Source organism: Nelumbo nucifera, chromosome 6 (genome assembly GCF_055504915.1).
Source record: "Nelumbo nucifera cultivar China Antique chromosome 6, China Antique-T2T, whole genome shotgun sequence".
NCBI classification, from domain to species: Eukaryota; Viridiplantae; Streptophyta; class Magnoliopsida; order Proteales; family Nelumbonaceae; genus Nelumbo; species Nelumbo nucifera.
In genome coordinates this window covers 1,362,721-1,369,138 of record NC_142654.1, presented here as the reverse complement: position 1 = coordinate 1,369,138, position 6,418 = coordinate 1,362,721, and the positions used below count along the sequence as shown (strand labels likewise).

Sequence of the window (6,418 nt, the reverse complement as noted above, 5' to 3'; positions counted from 1 at the left end):
CAAGAAGAATATATTCTACCCATTACAAGAAGAATATAGAGGTTTTATTGTTCATTCCACCCCAACAAATATAGGGGTTTTGAATTGTTGTAGGTGGAGTGCAACAGTGTAGTTATCCCAAGAATATATATTGTTTTATAGTCAAATGAGCTACATATAGGCCTTATAGGTGTTGCAAGTTGGGTATCTTTTTTTTTTTTGTTTTTGGTAAAAGTATTTATGTTAAAAGGAACCGAGAAAAACACTAAGGATACATAATGATCCCTTAAAAAAATATTGGCAGCTTGAGGGGATAGGAAGCAAAAACATAAGATTTGCGCACTCTTGCTAGTTTAGCTATATCATGGGTCTTAGTGACTGCAGACCTATTAACATATACCAGTTTTATAGTAACAAAAAAGGATATGTGTGCATGGATAGCTTGGATATCCCCTCTAATGTTTCCTTCGGTTCCTTTTAATGACAAATGAGAAGCTTTGGCATCTAAAAAGAGAGTTGCTTTTGTCATGTCATGTTTCAACAGGTATTTGAGGCCTCTAGCAATCGCCCACATCTTTGCTACTGTTGGGGAAGAGGCCAAGCATGGTTGTCCTTCTACAAAAGAGCGATTAAGAGTGTAAGAAATAGAAACTAGCCCTGTAGGGGCATCCATGGTGCACGGGTCCCAGGGTCCATCTACCAATATAATATCTTCATGCGCATTGACCAGATTAGGGAGATCCAGGGGAGGCTCATGGGTTGCGGCTTGCTGGTTGTTTGGGCTCGGAAGCTGCAACTTGCAGTATGAGTTGGCTCTTCTGAGAACAACCGATGGAACTGGGTTTTCACTGTTGAAGATTGTAGCATTTCTGGTATCCCAGATAGCACGGAAGATGGAGATAATGTGTGCCAGAAAAACCTTTCGGTCTTCTTTTGTTACTACCATTCCATTGTAGGTGCACCACCAGGTTAGGACATCCCTGGAGCCTGACATTAGGAAGGCTTCAGGGTTGAAGCCAACATAGGCTTGTAACCAAACTTCTCTTGTGAACGGGCATTGTAGAAAGAGATGGGCTTGAGTTTCAACTTCATCTCCACAGAAGGAACAATTTACTTCATTGTTTCTAATGGCACTCCATGTGTTTGATTTGGTTTTGACTGCATTATGTAGGAATTTCCATATGAATAATGGACACCAAAAAGGAGCCTTGTTTGACCAAATCTTTGTCCATTTGATTACAGTTGCATCAGCCTGCACACCATCTTGTAAGAAGGCCAAATAGGCTGATTTTACTATGAAGTCCCCATTGCTCGAGATCAGCCAAAGAAGCCGGTCCACAGAGGCTGGGCTGTTGATGTGAATACTTTGAATGGCTTCTACTATCTCTGGTTCAAACCACTCTAGTAATTTATCGTTGTTCCAGCCTATACCTTCTGTTAAAAAGTCTTTAACTTTCATGGTGTTGTGGGGAATGATTCCTTCCTTGGGTCTCGGCTTATTATCTGATATTCCTGGGATCCAAGAATCCTTCAGAGCATCTATTGTGTCATTTGTCCCTACTTTCCAGCAAGCATGCAGTTTGAGTTCTGCTGTTAGTTTTAGGGAGCATTTCCACCACCATGAGTCTGACTGTCTACCCTTGCATTCAAATATGCTATTCTTCTTCTAGTATTTACCTTTGAGTTGGAGGGCCCATAGGGCATCAGTACTATTTATTAGTTTCCATACCTGTTTGGAGAAGAGAGCTTTATTAAAAGGTTCCATGAGTTTCAGGCCAAGTCCACCATCTTTCTTGCTGCGACAGATTTGTTTCCATCTAATGTTGTGTCCACCTTTGTTGTCTTTGCTTCCATTCCACCATAAATTCCTTTGGATTCTGTCGAATTCCTTGCAGACTACTGATGGAAGTAGGGTATTCAACATTGTGTACATGGGAATACTCTGTGCTACTACCTTGAGAAGAGTTAACCGGCCAGCTTGCACTACAAGAAAAATGGACTATGCCAGCAGTTGCAAAACCGCCGGCTTACCCCTTTAAACTGCCGCCTTAAACCTCAGCCGGCAATTTAGCGGTCGCCTACTTTGGCTCTGTCGGCCTAGCTCATGGCTGCCGGCTTAGGGATGAAATACCGCCAGCATAGTGTCCCAATCAAACCATCTATATGCCGACGGTTTTAAGTAAAATGCCAGCTTGATGAGGGACAAAAAGTGGCGGCTTTTAAAAACTGCCGTCTTACATGCTCAAAGCGGGTAGTTAATACCGCCGGGATAGTGTGAAGAAAAACAATGGAATGATCTGCCAGCTTCTCACAACCGCCGGCACAGACCCATGTTATTTTAAAAAGTTTCACTATGGCGGCAGTAACGACCGCTGACATAGGTTAACTATTTTAAAAAATATATATATATTTTACACTATTACTAGTGGTGATGAGCGCCGACACAAGTCATGTTTATTTAAAGACACTTTTTTTAATGCCAAATGCAGAGTTACCCATTTAAAGTCCCTTTGCTATCATAACCAATGGCACCTTAAAATTGTCTTTTTTAATATTCTCATAAAATTGATTTTGACATCAACAAATTTATCCTCCAATATTTAACTCAATGTTTCAAACCATCGAAATAGTGAATGTAAAATGGACTGTGGATAGCTAGGGAAACTAAATGGACAGCCACAATGGTAAACATCGATAGCTCTATGGTAGAAAAACGGGGAAAGAAAGATTAAGGAAATAATCTAGAAAGCTCATGCAAAGTTGGCTATTGTGCCAAGAGAATCAGCTCTAAGATTAGAGGACATTGATTCGCCAGTGATTGATGAGTCAGTTGATAATGCCAATTGTTTCTATACTATTTCACACACTTTTTCCATAGTCTCGACTTTTTCCTTCTCATAAAACAAACACCTTAATCACCAATTATATCATTAGAGCAAACATCAGAGGAAATAGCTTACATGTATGGACAACTCATATAAAATGTACTAGGTTTAGTAAGATCCAACTAAATTAGGATTGACTATAATTTTGTTGAAGAGCACATGCTATAAAGAGGAATACAAGATAGTAAAGAGCTTGAGCGCCTCATCAAATCTCATTCAACTTAACTGGTGCCCTCACTTCTCTTGTAGGGAACGGTAACAAGATAGGCAGAGCTGCTTTGGTGGCCATAGCATCTTCAGGAATTTTGGGTCACCAGTCCCCAAAGACTCCTCTTCTTTTAGCCTTTCATTTACTTTGTTGTGTGTATCCCATATGTCTTGTTGAAAGGATAAGGAACACTACAAAGAAAATAAAATCCTAGTGAGAAGGTATTAAGAGAATCTACAGAATGTGAAGATAACCAATTAGAAGCAACTTAGGTGCCCTCACATTGAATATGTCTTAGAAATGTCTGTGGCACTCTTGGCATATGAAAAAGTTGAGTGAAATCAAAAAATTGTTGTAAACTCTATGTGGCTTTCTCCATTTTCTAGCCTAATAGATAGGGATTTTAATAGAACCCATAACCCACACCTGCAAAGCAACAAAAAACTAACTGAGCCAAACATAAACTCCACTTTCAAACCTTAAGCTCAAACCTTACCTTCTAGCAGATAGATTGGAAAAAAAAAAAAACTATGTAAGAAGGTAAATATAGATCTCATAAAATACCTTCCACCTTCTAACCATGCAACAATCTTGGGGTTATCCACTTCATTAGAAGGGAATACCCTTGTATAACAAGCATGTACACCAGCAAACCAAAATAAATAGCAAATGCATCATCAAGATGTAAATATCATAATAATAAGTTAACTAACTTGCACAAAACCATTCATTTCCTGATCTACATTCCAGATGGCTAGATGCACATAAATATAAAGGCAATTGACAGAAAAGAGAGAGAATGGTGTTTAGTCTAAAATATTGCCATTTATGTCCAAACTACTCAGATAAGTGCTTATCTCCCTCTCAATGTGCTTGTTTACACCTCTAATTTCTACCAAAAAAACAAAAAAGGTTACATCTCTGATGGGTTCACTTTATATCTGAAATTTTTGTCTGACCAGCAAGACCCTCTTTGCTTGTTAATTGAAATCTAAACCATGTCAAATATTGTGTCTAGTTCAAAACTGCTGCTCTAATCAACTGTTACCTCCATTTTATCTTTCCTTTTTTGGGGCTTCAGCAAGCATTTTTGACAATATCACCAACTTAAGGATACGCATGCTGGCAGTTTTTTGAAATCATGGCTCAAAACCACTACCTTAGCCCAATCAAGCATATTATATTTCCCAGGAGAAGGAGCAAACCTATCATGTGGCAAATGTAAAGTTTAACCCAAAACAGAGTACTTTACAACTCAATGGGTTTCTATTGGTAAATTATACATGGAGTTTAGAATACATTACCCCTCCCCCATTCAAACATGACAACTAATCAAACAAGTTTATCTTTGAGTCTGAGTGAAAGAACGAAAGAGATGGTCTATGTTGTATGCCAAGACTGCTTATACTCAAACTTGGATTGTCCATAATAATAAATGAAGATGAACTTAACAAAGAATAACAATAACTCTAGTGAAGAAGATAACGACAGAAAAAGAGATTGACATCAAAACTAAGAGAATGACAGTTATACTACAAACACATATCAACTAAGAAAGCAAATATGAAAACCTCAACTGAACAACTTAAAGAACAAACTAAGATACAACCTTAAAAAAATACTCTCTAAGGCTGAAATTAAATGTGAGAGAAATTTTAACTAATAACTAGGAAAACAAAACAGTCATAGTTAGCTACCAATAACCAAACAACCTAACATTTAGATACCTATAAATCATGAATTAGCACACACTTATCAAACAATGTAAGATAATTAACAACTCAATCAAATGATTAATAATTATATAAGTAACTATCACAAAACAAAGTAATACTAAAAGAAAGCTTCATCAATATAAATCAAATTCAGTTTAGTGGACTTTCCTGTAGCTGCCAATTGGGAATACTTTAAATTTTGGCTAGGTATTGCATTGAACACACTAAAGTCCATTAATAAATTGCAATCTTGGTGAAGTACATCTCTCCACTCAATGCCTTCTTTGATAACCTTGAAAACACTTTACCTTCAAATGGATAGAAGCTTGGGTCTAACACTAGGTTAGCTACCCCATTATAAGGTAAGGTCCCAAAATAACTAACATCAAACTTATAATAAAAAGATTTTAACCAAAAGGGAGGAAAAAAAGATGAATGAAAACAGGATAGCATGTCCAATTCAAGAAATCACTGCTAAATAGGTGGAGAATTTAGAGGGGACCAGGGCAAATTAACAGTACAGGTGCTGGTGTTTGGAGCAAATCTATAGGTAGTGGATTTGGGGGAGGTGATGAAGGAAAATGGAACATAAATCCAATGCTAGAAAACTAAATATTTAAATAATAAAACTAAAAACTCAGCCATTGCAGGTTAAAGTTTTGGCTGCTAGCTATTGGCTACCATTTATCATTTAGAATCAAAATCTCGATCAGCGATTAATAGATGTTATTACAACTCACTCAAAGAAAGGTGAAATAAAAAAAAAAAAAAGAAACAATTGAACCATAAAATGCATAAAGAAGTAATATGGACCCAACACATACCACCATGAATTACTTGGTGGATTTTGGAGAAGTCTGGGACAAGAAATCCTCTATCTCGATGAGCCCAATGCGAAGTCCCCATAACATGGCATCCAATGCTACCCCACACGCTATTGCGCCATCACCGACAATAGGAACATCGAGAGGATTGACAGAGATGGCTACCATCAAAGCAAATTACCCACGAAGGTACAACAACGACCATCTCATCGATCTTCTTCTGAATGTTTGTTGATGTCCTCAGTCATTCATTTGCAGGCAAAGTTGGGTCCAAAGACTTAGTGCACCATAAGCTCTTCAATTAAGCAACTAGCTGTAGCCATAAAGGCAGATTCTTTGGATTTGCAAGTATGTGTCTACAGGAAATTCATAGTACGAGTGGTTTAAGAGGAGCACATTAATGATGCTGGTTGTGGTTTTAGGGCTTTTGTCACCTACCTCTTCTCCGCTTCCCATCATCACCTAATCTCAAAGATAAATCAAAATTTGGTGAAAAATAATGAGAAGACAATAACAAGCCTGAAGAAGAGAAACCAATCTAAGCAACTCCAAGCACATATTTGCACGATCTAATTGCTGGAAACCTTGCCCCTTGCGACATCGTTACATGTTAGGGATTAACGGGGTTCAAATTTAGGGCTGGAGTTGCACAAACGATGACTAGGGCTGCAACTTGAGAGAGAGAGAGAGAGAGAGAGCACCTCTAGTGGATCCGACAATGGCAATATGCATCAGCTGCAAGTTGGGGCGGCAGCCGGCAAATCTCTTCGAAATGGAGAAAGAGTGAAACAGTAAAAAAAAAAAAAA

General features: G+C 38.1%; 1 long non-coding RNA gene across 1 annotated transcript; it reads right to left on the bottom strand.

Annotated features, from left to right (window-relative positions):
- Positions 1-2,877: 2,877 nt before the first annotated feature.
- LOC104609263 (uncharacterized) lies at positions 2,878-6,418 on the bottom strand. Its single transcript, XR_737236.2, has 3 exons — positions 5,612-6,418; positions 3,355-3,498; positions 2,878-3,263 (listed from the first exon to the last, which is right to left on the bottom strand). It is a non-coding gene; the product is annotated as an uncharacterized LOC104609263 (long non-coding RNA).